The sequence below is a fragment of the Brachyistius frenatus genome, unplaced genomic scaffold (assembly GCF_029030835.1).
Source record: "Brachyistius frenatus isolate BFR_SWC_R1_liver_20210118 unplaced genomic scaffold, ASM2903083v1 Contig_90, whole genome shotgun sequence".
In the NCBI taxonomy this organism is placed as follows: domain Eukaryota; kingdom Metazoa; phylum Chordata; class Actinopteri; family Embiotocidae; genus Brachyistius; species Brachyistius frenatus.
In genome coordinates this window covers 1,694,264-1,712,943 of record NW_027210689.1, presented here as the reverse complement: position 1 = coordinate 1,712,943, position 18,680 = coordinate 1,694,264, and the positions used below count along the sequence as shown (strand labels likewise).

At 41.9% G+C, this 18,680-nt stretch overlaps 1 pseudogene; it reads left to right on the top strand.

Moving 5' to 3' along the window:
- The first annotated feature begins 3,647 nt into the window (after window positions 1-3,647).
- Window positions 3,648-18,379, top strand: LOC138627690 (ornithine decarboxylase-like; annotated as a pseudogene).
- The last annotated feature ends 301 nt before the right edge of the window (window positions 18,380-18,680 follow it).

The window sequence follows — 18,680 nt, the reverse complement described above, 5'->3', positions numbered from 1 at the left end:
TATATAGAGAGACAGCACAACAGGTTTTCTCCTCTCAGCATGAAGTGCACTGCACCTGCTTCAATTATCAGTTGACCCTCTATAAAGTCAATAGCATCCTCAAAGTTAGCATATTACCAACAATATAATCCATAATATCATCGTTATTGCCTTTTACTAACAATCATCCTTCACATCCCTTGTATTACAGCTGGCTAAGACTGTTGTGCTTTCCTCTCTCTGTACAAACTTATCTTGCCCGCACAAATTAATTAAAACGTGCAAATGAATGATTACAACATGGGAACAGAATACTATTTCGTTATGGGGCATAATTAAAAGAAAATTCTCCATGGCCACTCCCAGACTCTATAAGATACAGAAAGAAATAGAGAATATCTTAACGGCAGTGCCTACTGATGGAGCGATGCCTGTGAGCTTGTTCAGGAAGTCACCTCCAACCTCTCGAGGTTCATGATATTTGCTCTTCATTCCCCAATACTTCTATGTAATCACATCTGCAGGGAGGGATGAGACCAGACGCTGCAGTGTCACTATGTTCTGCTACTGTAACAAACATTTCAAACTTGTGCAATTTATAATTGTGTTATTTTTCAGTGACTCTCCCAAAGCCCAGCATCTCCATCAAGCCGGTTGGTGAGGTCACCTGGGGTCAGACTGTCGGCATCACGTGTTCGATCTCAACTCTGCATTCAGGAGGAACGTTCAACCTGCAGCGGACCTCAGGCTCATTCAGAGAGACCCAGACATCAAGCACCAACTCTGCTGCCTTCAGCATCCTCAGAGTCAGCTTTGATCATGAAGGATTGTACCAGTGTCAATACAGGATTCAGGTTTCAGGTCGAGACTTCAGCTCCCAACTCAGTGACTCGGTCGGACTCTCTGTCACCGGTGAGAAAAACTTCATTAATCAGTGAATAAATCATCTTTCACTGTGTTTGAACTACGTGAAGATTTGTTTTTCTGGAAGGACCCTTACAGAACAAAAACGCCTGCGGTGTCATCACTTTCCTCTCCGCGAATCGCCACTTTAAGGTGGCGGAGGGGTTTGAGTGGCTCAGTGATCTGGGAACTATGTTATCCGGGGCATCAGCCCCTGGTAGGGTCTCCCAAGGCAAACTGGTCTCAGGTGAGAGCCCAGACAAAGAGCAGTTCATCAATACCCCTGATGAATAGCAGTCTGAGGTCACCTTGCCATGATCAGGGAAACCAGGGAAACCTCCCGGAGCCAGACCCAGGAGGGGCGCTCAACAGCGAGCATCTGGTGGCCGGGCCTTCGCCCATGGCTCAGCCCGAATAAACAACATGGAGCAGCCACCCTGTAGACCCACCACCAACGCAGTGCAATGTAAACCGGGCGGCAGGCCGGGCCGGGGGCCCGGGGGCTAGCCGATCGCCGGCAGCATAGACTAGCTCTAGGGACGTGGAACATCACCTCGCTAGCGGGAAAGAGCTGGAGCTGGTGCAGGAGGTGGAGCGGTACCGGCTAAATATGGTTGGGCTCACCTCCACGCGCAGCACTGGCTCTGGAACCAATCTCCTGGAGAGGGGCTGGACTCTATCCTTTTCTGGAGTTGCCCAGGGTGAGAGGCGCCGGGCGGGAGTGGGGATACTCACGAGCCTCCGGCTGAGCGCCGATGTGTTGGAGTTCTCCCCAGAGAATGAGAGGGTCGCCTCCAAGCGCCTGTGGTTTGCAGGGAGGAAGGCTTTCAGATTAGACTCAAAACTTTCCTTTTTGATAAAGCCTATAGTTAGGGCTGGCTCAGGTAGACCTGAACCAACCCTTAGTTATGCTGTTATAGGCCGAGGCTGCTGGGGGACCTCGTTACATGCTGAGCTTCTTTTCTTTCCTCCTACTCTTTAACTGACTCATACCTCACCATCTTTTTCTCTCCCATAGTTTCTTATTATTATCTGTTGTCTCCATTTAGTTCCTTCGCTCGCGTAGTTTCTCTTCTCTCTTTTTCAGATGTCCCGTCATGGAGCTGCATGTCTCTGCCCTGTGATTGTCGTCTCCACCAACAGTTCTTCTCTTCTATCTCTATGCTGTCCTTTTCTCTCTCTGCTCTCCTCTCACCCCAACCGGTCGAGGCAGATGGCCGCCCACCTCTGATCCTGGTTCTGTCGGAGGTTTCTTCCTATTAAGAGGGAGTTTTTCCTTCCCTCTGTTGGAGGTTTTTTTTTTACCTTAAAGAGGTGTTTTTTCCCTCCTAGCTTATGTGGGAATTGTTGAATTGTTGGTTTCTCTGTATAATATTGTAAAGTTCTGTTGTAAGGACTTTAATGTGTTAAGTGCCATGAAATAATCTATGTTGTGATTTGGCGCTATATAAATGAAATTGAATTGAATTGAATTGAATTGAATTGAATTGAATTGAATTGAATTGAATTGAATTGAATTGAATTGAATTGAATTGAATTGAATTGAATTGAATTGAATTGAATTGAATTGAATTGAATTGAATTGAAGACTCTGACTGTTGTTTGTGCTTACGTACCAAATGGAAGTTCGGAGTATCCGGCCTTCTTTGAGTTGGTGGGGAGAGTCCTGGATAGGGCGCCACTTGCCGACTTAATAGTTGTCATAGACTCATGTGGGCAACGACAGAGAAACCTGGCAGGGGGTGATTGGGAGGAACGGCCTGCCCGATCTGAAACCGAGTGGTGTTTTGTTACTGGACTTCTGTGCTAGCCACGGTTTGGCCATAACAAACACCATGTTCGAGGATGAGGTGGTTCATTAGTGTACCTGGTACCAGAACACCTTAGGTCAGAGATCAATGATCGACTTTGTAGTCGTATCATCTGGTCTGCGGCCGTATGTCTTGAACACTCGGGTGAAGAGAGGAGCAGAGCTGTCAAATGATCACCACCTGGTGGTGAGTTGGATCAGATGGTGGAGGAGTCGGTTGGAAAGGCCTGGCAAGCCCAAACGTGTAGAAAGGGTAAACTGGGAACGTCTGGCAGAGGAACCTGTCCAGGCGGTCTTCAACTCTCACCTCCAGAAGAACTTCTCACACATCCCGAGGGAGGTTGGGGACATGGAATCCGAGTGGACCATGTTCAAAGCCTCTATTGTGGATGCAGCCGCTAGGAGTTGTGGCCAGAAGATCATCGTTGCCTGTCGTGGTGGCAACCCGAGAACTGAAAAAGGAGGCCTTTCGGGCCTGGTTGGCTCAGGGGTCTCCTGAAGCAGCTGAGAGGTACCGGCAGGCCAGAAGGGCTACAGCTGCGGTGGTCGCGGATGCTAGAACTCGGGCATGGGAGGAGTTCAGGGAGGCCATGGAGAAGGACTTTCAGTTGGCCTTAAGGAAGTTCTGGAAAACCATTCGAAAACTCAGGGAGGGAAAGCAGGGACTACCCCAGGCTGTTCTCAGCGGGGGGGGGGGGACATCGCCAGGTGGTGGAAGAGCACTTTGAGGAACTCCTAAACCCAACCAGCGTGGGAGGAGGCAGCGAGGAGGCAGCATCTGAAGACTTGGGGGGTCGCACCCATATCCCTGGCTGAGGTAGTCAGAAAGCTCCTCTGTGGCAAGGCGCCGGGGTTGGATGAGATCTGCCCTGAGATGCTGAAGGTGCTGGACATTGCTGGGCTGTCTTGGCTAACACGCCTCTTCAATGTCGCATGAGGGCCCAGAACAGTGCCCATGGACTGGCAGACCGGGGTGGTGAACGTCAGGTTCAGGGGTCTCCGGGTCGCATATCTGCTGTTTGCAGATGATGTGGTCCCGTTGGCCTCTGACCTCCAGCACTCACTGGGGCAGTTTGCATACGAGTGTGAAGCGGCAGGGATGAGGGTTAGCACCTCCAAATCTGAGGCCATGGTTGTCTGCCAGAAACCGGTGGATTGCTCCGTCCAAGGTGGGGACGGAGTGCCTGCCTCAAGCAAAGGAGTTTAAGTATCTCGGGATCTTGTTCACAAGTGAGGGGAGGATGGAGCGGGCGATTAGCAGGCGGATCGGTGCAGCTGCAGCAGTACAACAGGCGCTGCACCGGAGCTTGTTGGTAAAAAGGGAGCTGAGCCGGAAAGGGTCGTGACCAAAAGAACGAGGTTGCGGCTACAAGCGGCCGAAATGAGTTTTCTCTGTAGGGTGGCCGGGCTCAGCCTTAGGGATAGGGTAAGGAGTTCTGACATCAGGAGGGAACTTGGAGTTGAGGCGCTACTCCTTCACGTCAAAAGGAGTAGCGGGCATCTGATCAGGGGCATCTGATCCGGATGCCTCCTGGGCGCCTCCCTCCGAAGATTTTCCGGGCACGCCCAACTGACAGGAGACCCCGGGGAAGACCCAGAACACGCTGGAGGGATTATATCTCCCGGCTGGCCTGGGAACGCCTCGAGATCCCCCAGCATGAGCTGGAAAATGTTGTGGGGGAGAGAGAAGTCTGGGTCAGCTTGCTTGGCCTGCTGCCACCGCGACCCGACCCCGGATAAGCAGAAGATGATGGATGGATGGATGGTTTTGAATATTTTCATGGTCCAATGTGTGAAGTCCATGTGAAGACTTTTCCACATATTTTTCCCATCTTGTTATATGTTGCAAAGTATTTGGTGAACAAATGTTTGATACATGTGAAAATTCAAAGTGAGCATATATTTTCCATAAAATAACATTTATCACTTTCCTCTGTTAAAGTACCATCAGTGCATCAAAGACGCACAACAAACAGGTCCATGACCCTGGTTCTTCTGAAACAAATCACACATTTCTCAGCCAATAATTTAGTTCTTTTTTAACAACACAGTAACAAACTCTAAACGCTTCACGCATCACTGCATGAACTGAGTGACAGATGTCTCTCTTTAATCAGATTTGAAATGCATCCAAAATACACAAACCAGTAATTTATGAGTAACTTCAATTGGAAACGAACAGACAGACAGAGCTGATTAAATTAAAAATATCAAACTGTACAGTGCATCTGGAAAGTATTCACAGCGCTTCACTTTTTCCACATTTTATGTTACAGCCTTATTCTAAAATGGATTAAATAAAAACAAATTCTAAAAATTCTACACATACACCCCATAATGTTAATGTGAAAAAAAGTTGTTGTTTTTTTACATTTTTGCAAATCTATTCAAAATTTAAAAAAATTAAATCACATGTACATAAGTATTCACAGCCTTTGCCATTACACTCAAAATTGAGCTCAGGTGCATCCTGTTTCCACTGATCATCCTTGAGATGTTTCTACAACTTGATTGGAGTCCACCGGTGGTAAATTCAGTTGATTGGACATGATTTGGAAAGACACACACCGTCTATATAAGGTCCCACAGTTTACATTTCAGAGCACAAACCAAACCATGAAGTCCAAGGAATTGTCTGTAGACCTCCGAGACAAGATTGTATGGAGGCACAGATCTGAGGAAGGGTACAGAAAAATGTCTACAGCATTCAAGGTCCGTAAATGGAAGAAGTTTGAAACCACCAGGACTCTTCCTAGAGTCAGCCCCCCAGCCAAACTGAGCGATTGGGGGAGAAGTGCCTTAGTCAGGGAGGTGACCAAGAACCCGATGGTCACTCTGACAGACCTCCAACGTTGCTCTGTGAAGAGAGGAGAACCTTCCAGAAGGACAACCATCTCTGCAGCACTCCACCAAGCAGGCCTGTATGGTAGAGTGGCCAGACGGAAGCCACTCCTCAGTAAAAGGCTCATGACAGCCCACCTGGAGTTTACCAAAAGGAACCTGAAGGACTGTCAGACCATGAGAAACTAAATTCTCTGGTCTGATGAAACAAAGATTGAACTCTTTGGTCTGAATGCCAAGCGTCATGTTTGGAGGAAACCAGGCACCGCTCATCACCTGGCAATACCATCTCTACGGTGAAGCATGGTGGTGGCAGCATCATGCTGTGGGGATGTTTTTCAGTGGCAGGAACTGGGAGACTAGTCAGAGCGCCCTGGACCTCAGACTGGGACAAAGGTTAATCTTCTAATAGGACAACGACCCGAAGCACACAGCCAAGATAACAAAGGAGTGGCTTCGGGACAACTCTGTGAATGTCCTTGAGTGTCCCAGCCAGAGCCTAGACTTGAACCCAGGCTGGCTCGGGTGGACCTGCACCACCCCTTAGTTATGCTGTTATAGGCCGAGGCAGCTGGGGGACCTCGTTACATGCTGAGCTTATTTTCTTTCCTCCTACTCTTTAACTGACTCATACCTCACCATCTTTTTCTCTCCCATAGTTTCTTCTTATTATATGTTGTCTCCATTCAGTTCCTTCGCTCGCGTAGTTTCTCTTCTTTCTTTTCCAGATGTCCCGTCATGGAGCTGCATGTCTCTGCCCTGCGCTTGTCGTCTCCACCAACAGTTCTTCTCTTCTATCTCTATGCTGTCCTTTTCTCTCTCTGCTCTCCTCTCACCCCAACCGGTCGAGGCAGATGGCCGCCCACCTCTGATCCTGGTTCTGTCGGAGGTTTCTTCCTGTTAAGAAGGAGTTTTTCTTCCCTCTGTTGGAGGTTTTTTTCCCTTAAAGAGGAGTTTTTTTTCCTCCTAGCTTATGTGGGAATTGTTGAATTGTTGGTTTCTCTGTATAATATTGTAAAGTTCTGTTGTAAGGACTTTAATGTGTTAAGTGCCATGAAATAACCTGTGTTGTGATTTGGCGCTATATAAATAAAATTGAATTGAATTGAATTTTCCAGAAATCGGCAGGTTTCCAGATGAGCCCCCTGGATCTTGGTGGAGGGTTCTCTGGGAGAGATGACTTTCCAGTCAGATTTGAAGAGGTAAAATATTGAAATATATGTTACGCTGTACAATACAGAACTAAGTGTGGATTATGGACCAAAAAGTCCCAGAAAATCAGACCTTTCCTCTTTAGCCGCTCTACGATTTTCTTTATAATGAAAGTTCCTTTTCCTTCGACTCATCTAGATTGTAAATTTAGACACTGCTCTCGAAGGGATCGTACCTCCGACAGACCCTCCCTTAAGGGTCTAATAGGTTTTTCTCCCTTAAAGAGGAGTTTTTTCCCTCCTAGTTTATGTGGGAATTATTGAATTGTTGGTTTCTCTGTAAAATATTGTAAAGTCTTGCTGTAAGGACTTTAATGTGTTAAGTGCCATGAAATAACCTGTGTTGTGATCTGGCGCTATATAAATAAAATTGAAATTGAAATTAAATCGTTCCCACGAGATATTAAATCGTTCCCATGAGATACTAAATCGAGGCCATTAAATACTCCGTTAACTTCACTGATATTTACATTGGGCCCATCGTATGTGCTCGTATTAATTCGTCCAAGACCACCTCTGAATGTGGCTTGAGCCGAGCAGACCTCAATGAGTACGCCGATCGGAGTTTAAAGATAGGTGTGCAAAGGGGTCCTCTGCAATGATAAGTCTCTCTTTGAGAAATTGCAGCATGATGTTTTAAAAGCACCTGATTTATAGATTTTTTTTTTTAATTTTTTTTTTGCTGAGTATGAATTTTGTTTAACAGTCTGTAATTGAAGTAACCTGGTGTCTAAGACTTGAATTCATGGCTTCATCTTTTTTCTTCTCACAGTTGGCTATGTACCTGTAGTGGAATGATCCTGGCAGGAATAACCGCCATTTGTGTAAGTCTTCAATACTTGAATTGGTAGATTGCATTGCGGCTCATACTTATGATCATGCATAATTTACAAAATGTTTAAAACACCTGCGCTTTTCATTTACAGCACAGCAGTATAGGCTGAGCTGCCCCCTTGTGGACGGTGGTTTTACCAGTTTCAGTGGCCCTCTAAAATACCACAGTGGTAATGGGACCACTTAATGTAAACCTGCCATACTGAGTCAGGGTCTACACTGTAGCATACTATTAACAGACATGCTCCTATCAGTTTTCTGTCCTTTCATTTTGCATGTTTGTAAGCATTAAAATAATAAAAGATATATATATATATTTTTTTTTTATTTTTTTTATTTTTTTTTTAAACCAAATTAAATCAAACACAAATTCTGAGCATGTACACATTGAATGATCCTGTACAACCTAAAGTTTTTTTCCACAACAATGTAAATGTCTGTACTTTATTTCAGTTTGGGTTTTCTAAGAACATCTATCATGTGATGATTCTGAATGCATTCATTGGCTTTTCAGTCGGTGAGTTGTGCTTAATATTTCATGTTAAACCAATGAATCTGCTTGGGGGATAAAATTATCCGAGTTTATCATGTCTCTACAGGCACAGTGGACTCCTCCGTGATGCCTCTCCTGGGCTACTTGGTAGACCTGAGATATGTGCCAGTGTACGGCACAGTTTATGCGATCGCTGATGTCGCAATTTGTATTGGATTCTCTGTCGGTACGTGCTTTTCATTATCATGTAACAAATGTTAAATGTTGTTGTGTTTTGACCCTCAGGACCATCCCGTATAATGGTGGTTTATGGGGAAAATAGTTTTAGTGGATTCTTTTATTGTTGTTGCCACGAATGACCACCGGGATAAATTGGCAGCAAGGCTAATGGCTGCTCCATATTCAGCTCCATCAGTACGTTCGTGTTTTACACCTGCCTTAAGTTGCTGCTGTGCTAATAACAGAGCAACAGCCTCATTGTGCTTGAATGTTTGTTTCTTTTTCTTCTGATGTGCTGAATATGGTCTCTTCTGTCAACAGGTCCGGCTATCGCAGGTCCCATAGTGGAATCGATCGGCTTCACTTGGCTCATGGTCATAATTGGAACAGTAAATATAATCTTCGCTCCACTCTGTATCTTCCTCTTTCGACCATCTCAGCAGGAAGAGTCTTTGGTGAGAGCTTAGAAGAACCACAGGACTTGTGGTGCATTTTTTTTTTTTTTATTGGAACTACTTTCTACCAAAGATATAATCCCTGTGAAAACCTTTTACATGAATATCTTTGCAATATATGAGTCATTTTAGAGACTATAAGGGACTGGGGTGTGTTTGATATATAAACTAGAAAAATATGACTATATTTAATCGGAACAACACAGTACCCTCCTAAATGCCGTATTGAAGTAATAATTACATTCTCATTTTAATTAATTAATTAAATTAACTATGGTCCAAAGTTGACATCCAAATAGCGATTGAAGTCCAAAAACAGCTGCAGTTATTGTCAATTGCCATAAGTGACAACAAAATGGAGATCTTTGAGATTCTTACTTTGGATAATATATTTATTGTTAGAAGTTATTACAGTGTTCACTCATTTGCTATAAGTCATTAATTGCTTTGTCTTTTGTTTCAGTCAATATCAAAGGGAAACCAAGGCGGCTGAGAATTTGGAAAACAACACTTTATAGGGACTTAAAGTCAAAATTACTTACCTTTTCCTTGGTACTGCCCCTGAAGAACATAAAAAATACAGGTTTTAAAACATGTAACATAGAATAATAATGAATTGGAAAAAGTGAGAAAGAGCAATATGTGGCCACTTTCTTTGCTCATGTAGTTTGTTTTTTGGCTTATGTAGATCGACTGTGTACAGAAATGTTTTTGGCCCGAGGTTTTTTGTTGACATGAACCACATCACCTTTTTCCTCTGGGTTAGAGGGTTTTGTTTGCATCTTAACCTTTGCGTGATTATGTCAATACGGTACTACTGGAGTTATAACTGTGCCACAATGGAGATGCATTTCCTCACTTTTGCCAGAGCAAATGGCGAGAAGATGACATGAGGAATAAATCATATTTTTGATTTAGGGGGAAAAAATTGGAATCAGGGAGACATTTTATTGCTATAAATTGTGTTTAATGTATTGCCATGACATTTTACATACAATAGTCAAACATAAATCAATAGCTGATCAGTTTGATGCATTTAAAAGTTTGTTGGTATTATTTTGTAGCATCCTAAAGTAATTTGAACATAATTTCTTTTCCGATTTGGTTTTTCATCGCCCAACCAAATATGAAATTACCATGTTATAATGCAAACTCTGAGGGTTCTGTGCTTATATTTATTTTTATAAAGGTGCTCGTGCCCCAAAGTTAAACAAGACTAATAGTTTGTGGGAATTTGCATGTTTCAGAGGGGTTGAGCTGCAGTCTGATCTCAGTGTAGTTCAATGAACCTCTTCACTGTGAGTTTCACTGTCGTTTGAGAAGAGCCCTGCAATGATTGTGTCATCTGTGTAGTTATAGATGTTATGAGAACTATCCCGAGGTGTGAGTTAAGTGCTATACGGAGAGAGAAGCCAAGAGGGGAGTGCACAGCCCTCGGGGCTCAGAGGTTGTAATGTAGTGTCATTCACCTTGAACCTCGGTTACCTGAACCATACAAAGTTCCAGAGAGGAGATGCAGAGACCAGATGAAGGGCAGTGCCATAAAAACAAATTATGATTCAACATTTCAACATTTAAAAGCCAAACTGCAGACAACTTAAAATTTAGTTTGTAATTATAGCATATGCTTGACAACCTGTGCTCTGGTTCACAGTGTATCCACAGGTCAATAAGTTGACTTCAAAGGCTTCCAACATTGGGCTGGCGTTTGTATTGGAGCCTGCAGGACATAGTGTGCATCCTGGAGTGTAAGCAAATAGGTTACAGGAAAAAAGGCAAATTTGATGGGGAGGTCATTCAAACAATGAGCTAACAACAAACTTATGAAACACAGGAGCAGAGTTTCTTGGCGGAGCCTCGCATGATGTCAGCAGACATTTCTGTAAAATATCATTGACATGGTTAACATAAGATGAATAGAAAGAGGGATTCCAAATCAGCTTTATAAAATCTCACTCCTTTGGAATAAATTGTGAAACCACATGCTGAAATTTAAATTATTGTCCAGAGGTCCGTGTTCATGTACAGCAGCATCTAAGTTTAACTGCATCTATTCAATTCAGTTTTATTTATGCAGCGCCAAATCATAGCGCAACAGGTTATTTCAGGGCACTTAACATAATAAAGTTTTTAAACAGAACTTTACAACATTATACAGAGGAACCCAACAATACAACAATTCCCACATAAGATGCTGGGAGGAAAAAACTCTGCTTTAAAAAAGAAAAACCTCCAACAGGACAAACTCTCTTTTAACAGGAGGAAACCTCCAACAGAAAGAAAGAAAAACTCTCTTTTAACAGAAGAAACCTCCAACAGAAGGAAGGAAAAACTCTCTTTTAACAGAAGAAACCTCCAACAGAAGGAAGGAAAAACTCTCTTTTAACAGAAGAAACATCCAACAGAGAGAAGGAAAAACTATTTTAGTAGGAAGAAACCTCCAACAGAAGGAAAGAAAAACTCTTTTAACAGAAGGAAACCTCCAACAGAAGGAAGGAAAAACTCTCTTTTAACAGAAGAAACCTCCAACAGAAGGAAGAAAAACTCTATTTTAACAGAAGAAACATCCAACAGACCCATGCTCAGAGGTGAAGAACATCTGCCTCGACTGGTTGAGTTTCAATTCTTTGACTGCATGACACTCCAGAATTTGCAGATATTGAATGGGATCCCTTCTGTAAACAGGAAGTGGTTGTGTATTTGCAGACTCCAGGAAATTCTTTCCAGATTTTATTTATTCGTACCATACAATTGATTTTGTGTCTATACATCATGGATGTGTGGCTACTTTGATTCGTGACTATGTCTGTTTAATATGCTCTTCTGAGACACCCTTCTCATGTAAAGCTTTGTGTCTATGATGCTTTTTTGAGTCCATGAAATCTCATGTATTAGTCTCCGGTAAAATAACACTTTGGTACAAAAAGGTTGGTTGTGCTGTGAGAAGTGACATTTGTTGACCAGTGTCACAAACAGAATACGAATAAGAATGTTTGTTCATTTTTAAATCAGAGCACCAGGTCTGGTACTTCTGAAATCCCCACATTTAATCAACGGTTAATATTATTAAATTCAAATTTAAAAAAACCCTCTTTGAACTGTATCAGTGTGTATAACGGCTTTTATGATACATTATAATATGGATGACACAGACACTCTTTTCAAACAGGCGTGACTCTGACTAGACATCCTGGTTGCCTTGCAAATTATGGAAAGCTAAAATCAACGTTACCTTAACTATGTCAACTTGGCCTGAGGACAGAACTTAACATCAGGTCGGTGACCAGTGAAGTGTTAGCCGACTTGCTATCTAAATATTTACTGGCTGGCATCGTCTGTGATGATTAAACTTGATACCTGATTATTTACTTTTGTGCTGAATCAGATTCACTGTTTAAACCTGTGCATACAATATGAATTAATGGATCACACAATATTCAAAGGTATTCTTACATTCAGCAGTAGCACTGCAGTACTTATGTAATTATTATAATATGATAAACAAGTTGGTCTTCTGAAAGGACAAGTGAGGTCTGATTTGATGTTTTTCTTATTGTCAACAGATGTCATGGAGAGACAACCAACAAGGAATTCATCCACCACTCAGTCCTTTGAGATTTCTCTTGAGGCACTAACTTCTAAAGACATTAAACTTTGAAAATTGGTCATGAATATTTAAGTAAACTGGACTGATCACATTTGGCAGTGAATTAAACTAAACTGCAAAGTAGGCGTCCCCTTGAAAGACAATGACAGAATTGACTAAGAAAAATGAATCTTGCAGATCCTGAATAGTTGGCAGACACGTTTCACCAACCATCAACCATCAGTGATGTCATCAACCATCAGTGATGTCATCATTGGTTTGTTAATGTTATGAAGCCTCCAGTTCAGATTCTGTCCATCACCATCTTTGCTAGTTCGGAGCAGTTGGGAGCAGAAAGTGACCATATTTGGACAAGCTGGGGGAGGAGCCAGCGGTGGATCTGACTGATCTGATTGGAAATCTGACGATATTACGTCCCGCCCACTGATAGCTGTAACCTGACTGCACCACAGGCCTGTCAATCAAACAGACATGCCCCCAAAACAGGTCTTTTTGAATCTTCTTTTCTAATGAATGAGGGATTATTTTCAGATGGACCTCCAGAAAACTAATAAGAAGGAGTGACTTTAGCTAACAACACCGAGATAACTGATGGACACATTTTATTCACTTTGGATTTGATGAGAGAAGTTGAATGGGAGTCTTTTTGGAGCCGACCTCTAGTGGAATTCGGTGGTATTGCAGCTTAAGACACTTCCGCGTCTGCCTCATTTTTCAGACCCGGAAGCTACAAACACTTTTACATCGAGGCTGTGGGCAACACGTAGGTTCTCTCTGTTAAAACTAAACTGTCCTGGAAAAAATGATCACTACTTATTTGCATTTAGATTAGATTTGACTTTTTTAATCCCACAGTGGGGAAATTCGGTCATCACAGCAGCAAAGAAAAAAATTAAACTTAAAAATGTATGAGAACATTCACTATAATCAGTCAAAATCAGCCGTCTTTGAAAGCTGCAGTTGAGTTTTGTGTTGTGGCACCAGGTTACATTGTGATTTTACAATTTAATTAGATTAACCTAAAAACATACTCTCACTATGATTGGGAAGGTTTACATTTTACTCTAACCACTGAAATGTCAATTGAGCCTTTTACTAAAAATGCAAAACAGCTTTGTGTGGAAGGATACTGAATATGTTTATTTATGTATTTATTTAATTTAGACGGCTTCAGATTGATGTACTGTAATAACCAGAATAAACAACAGCTTCTCCCCTGTCAGCCTGCATACATAACAACTTACCTGTTTTTTCTAGTATACCTAATGGATGGTTTTTCAAAGTAAATAGGTTTATTATTGGTTTCCTAGCAGTAGGTGGGGAAAAGCTCAGTGTGCACCAACAAAATCAGCTTGTATTGATGAGCATCTGTTGGACTTCTGTGAGCGCCGACTATCAAACTTACGTAGAGTTTCGTTTCCTGGAAAAAAACTCTTCTACTTGAACCCGTTTGAGTTTTTCAGGTTTGAAATATATGGAGGACAACAGAAGCCATGGTAAGAAAATAAGCTCACAGGGTGATGTTTCATGTGTCTGTGGATGTCGTTTTTCACATAAATTAAACAAAGGAAGAGCTGATGGTTTTTTATTCATCTTTACATTAATAATATTTCTTGTGTAAGCAGTTTTAAATGTACTGCTTGTGGTTCCTTGTAGCCCCGGTAACAAGAAATTGATATAACAATAAGAAGAAGGAAAATAACTACATTGAAATTTTGGACAATGGAAGGACCATCAGTGATGTCATAGACAGTAGAATAAAAGATCTGTGTTCAGTGGTGAGTATCAGAGACATCATGTCACTTTCACATTTCATTAACTACATTTATCTGTAATTATGTGGAAATATTAAGTTGAGTCTTCTAAAATGAAATATTCATTTTACTTTGTTCATTCAGGACAATGAAGAGCCATTCTATGTGGCAGATCTGGACAGTATGTTCCAGAGACACCTCCGGTGGATCACCAACTTACCTCGAGTCAAGCCTTTCTATGCAATGAAGTGCAACAACACGGCGGCAGTTCTCCGGATGCTCAGTGCTCTGGGAACAGGGTTCGACTGTGCCAGCAAGGTACTGACGGAGTGTTTGGACGCTTGTCTCGTTTTCCTCCTCAGTTTGATCATTTGAAACCCGTTTTGCTGTGACAGGCTGAGATGGAGTTGGCCCTGTCCCTCGGAGTGACACCTGACAGGATCATTTATGCTCACACAACCAAACCGCTGTCCCACATCAGATACGCCCACACTCACCGAGTAGATGTCATGGCTTTTGATAGCGAGGACGAACTTCTTAAGATTTCTCTTTGTCATGCCCAAGCCAAGTAAGTCCACAACTACTCATGGCTTTTGTTTTCATAGATTATTGATTGAATTGATTATTAATTCATAATGTGTTTTGGATCACTTCCCAGACTGGTGATTCGCATTGCAGTGGACGACTCCGAATCCCTGATCAGACTCAGTTTGAAGTTTGGAGCCCGACTGGCCTCAGTTGGTAAGCTGCTGCAATGTGCTGGAGAGCTGAGCTTAGAGGTCATCGGGGTCAGCTTCCACGTAGGCAGCGGGTGCACTGGAGGTTTGGCCTTCAAGCGGGCCATAGCAGACGCCCGGCACGTCTTTGACATTTAAGTAAGTAAGTCGTTGTCATGGAAATACAGCATTACAGAATAAACAAATTTTGTATAGATAATTTACATTTGTGTTGCTAATCAGCCTTCAACGTTGCCTATCAGATATTTTCCCTGCAGCCTCTTGATTCAGTTCATCACGTCTTTTACAGAGTTTGTTGGGATTCCAGATGAGACTCTTGGACATCGGTGGAGGATTTCCTGGGATCGGGGACTTCCAAGAGAAATTCGAAGAGGTAAAATTAGAAAATATAAACGTACACAATGCTAGTGCTCATTCATTCAGACATTTACCAGTTTTACCTTCAGAACTTTGTAAACTTTAAGTTCTACAAAATGCACCTTACTTACGAGAAAAGGAAACTCAAAACATTTCATATTCTCCAATATCTGATGCTGACCTTTTGTTTGCTCGCTGCTACCAACTGACCTCATGATTTCTTGCACTTGAAATTAGGCACACAGTGACCGCACTGTTTGTTTCACCTCGCTGTGTCGGTGGTAATAAGATGTGGAAACAGATTTGTCTTGATTGAGAGAAAACCAGAAATTCCCACTTGAAGACAGAAGTAATGCCAAAGATCTGCAAACTGAAACAGTGGTTTGTGTTTCATTTCTGTTTGGTCACAGCAATATGATGAAATTGTTCTTATCAGGTGGCCTTTCAGGAATTTGACAATCAATTAAAGGAAAATGGTGGCTGACACTGAAAGAAATGTGTGCAAGAAATTAGTTTGAAGAAGACTGAATCTGGGGAAAAAAAACATCAAGAAAAATGTGCTGGTTTAAATATGTCCTCATCTTTAGGGAGGAAACTTTTAAACACAACTTTTACGTCTCTGGCAACTGTTTGTTTTAAAATATTAGACAACAAAGGTCGAGGCATTCACATTCTGCAAGTTCTGCAAACAATAAACAATAAATGATCCCGACAGTCTGAAACAAGCGTCACATCAGCTGTTCTGTTCCAGATATGTTCAGTTGGTTTTAAGGTGGATGTTGAGTAACATTTCATCGATAAATATCAGAATCTGTAACTTAAAACTTCAATCTATAATCGGGATATCACTTAGATATAAATGCTACGACTATTTCTTGTTAATTGTTCTGTTTTCACTCAATGATCAGAACCTTTAAATAGGCAGTGTGTTCAGTACGACACTCAGCTTGTGTTTGTGTATCAACACGTCCTTTAAATCTGAAGTGGTTCTATACGTTTTATTATTATATTATTCCTCCAATGCAGTTAGTATATTAAAGGAGTTATCTCATTGAAATGTATATGTAATGCTAGTGTTAAAAGAGTTTTTAAAGAAGCACATGTAAAATAGTACAAAAAGTAAGCAAAAGTGAATATTCAACATTTAACAGTATTTTTGTGTACGTAAGGTGGAGTAACAATAATTTAAAAATTCTACATCTTTATATGATAAAATAAAATAGGAATAATTAACTTTTTATTCTGTCTGACGGTGTTGACAAAAACTAAGCAATGACGGAAAAAAACACAAACTATTAAAATATTACAAAATCAGGAGGTCGCGCCGTCATATTGCTTGATTGCTGGGACCTTGTTCTATAAGCATGTAAGTTTAGATTTCTTAAAATCATTCTTATTTCTTTTAATTAGAACCTGTTTCTCAAGAATCAGTGATGACTGGTTTTCTAGCTTGGATCGAACTTCGAGGAAACACAGGCAGAAAGTTTGTTGCTTGTGATGTCACAAATGTCTCCACAGAAGGCCTGAAATATTAATAGAGGTGTAAAATTTATGAAATATGCTGCTAACCTGTTGTTATTTGTCCTCCTAGTTTTCAGAAGTCATCAATGAATCGCTGGATGAGTTCTTCCCTCCTGACAGTGGGGTGGAGATCATAGCAGAACCCGGCCGGTACTACATGGAGTCAGCCTTCACGCTGGCAGCCAACGTCATCACCAAGAGAGTCGTCGTCGATGACGTGGACGAACGAGGCAGGAAATATATAGATACGAATATTCAAACAGATGTTTTGGAGGTTGACGGAGCGCCACAGGGAATGTGGAGAAATAACAATCATTTTCATGACTATTTCCATATTTAAACATTTGTATTGTGATAAATTTCCTTGCCATTTTTTAACTCTGTTTTTTTGCATATGTTTTTCCAGATGGAGAAGACAACAGCTCTGACAGAGTGATGATGTACTACATTAATGACGGCGTGTACGGCTCCTTGAGCTGCATCACCTTTGACCCCGCTCACAGCAACCCTGAACCGTATCTTCACAGGGTAAATAACTACTCAGCATGAGTCCAAGGATCCCACAGGTCAGGAAATAGCAGGGAATAGCACGAGTTTTAAAACCTCTTATCCAGACAGGGATAGTCAGGGAATTTCAGGAAATTTGATAATTTTTTGGTTCAAGTCCTGGAAAATCAGGCAATTTTGTTTGCATGTTTAAATTTTAGTTTCCACTTATCAAAATGTAATATCTTCCACGTCTGTAGCTGAAAGTTAGTTGGCTCGTTATCATCAGTGTTTATGTTTATAGCGCTAGTGCTCACTGGCAGAAACTGAAAATGTAGCTTATTATTAGATTACAGCTAATTATCGTTATCGTTAGATAAAACCTTTGACTGCAGCCAGAATTTCGACATGAATTTAATTTATTTGAAATATCAACTGGAGGAACATGTTTTTAAATGAGATGTCAGTTTCTTGTCTGTTCATCACAATGACACCATGTTTTCCGTTCATTAGAGGTCGTGGAGTTTCAGTTTTTTACTCAGTGGAAGTCGGAGAGTTTTAATTTGACTTAATAGTGGGAAACCTGTAAATCACCACTTAAGAATGTCACTATTTGACAAAATAGCATAAACTGCAGACAAAACTAATGACACTAATCAAACTGTGACCTGCAGCAGCTGATCTTTCCATCTCATTACTTCCTGCACTGAAACTTCATGTTGCCCTTGAAAATAAATCTTAAGTGGAATTGTTCATGATAGATTTCATTTTTTGGGATACTGGGCTCTAAATTCAGCACAACGAACCAACCTGGTGAATGAAATGAATTGCATAACAGCCCAACTTACTTTAAGGAACACTTGGCCAATAAAAATGTTCGACTGTGATTTAAAGGTCACATTGTTAACCTGTGTGATTTCATATTTCTATACTGGCGCCCTCCTCAGGCTGTAGAGAGCAGCGAGCCCAGATACAAGTCCGTGATCTGGGGTCCGACCTGCGACAGCATCGACAGAGTCACCGAGAACTACTGGATCCCCGAGCTGCATGGGGGGGACTGGCTCCTCATCGACAACATGGGCGCTTACTCCGTCAGCGTGTCCACCGACTTCAACAGCTTCGAGAGAGCTGACATTTACCCGTGGTGTCAGCCAAGACGTGGAACGCCTTAAACCTGTCTCACATCTACGGCATTATCCAATGACAGCCGCTGCATGATAAACACGCGCAAATCCGACTTATTTCCTCGGCTGCTCGGTTTCTATCGTTGGGTCTGTTGGGTCTTCTCGCCGCGCCTGCAGTCGGCTCTACTGAAGAATGTGTTTCCACCAGTTTAAACTGTCATTTCTGTAAAGTCTGTTCTGCTCATACGGAACGTCACGTTAGCACGCCGATATGTTCATCTGCTGAAGTTTCTTGTATTGTAGGAGAGGAATTGTTTGTAGTGTACACTAGATGGAAAATATGTTTTAT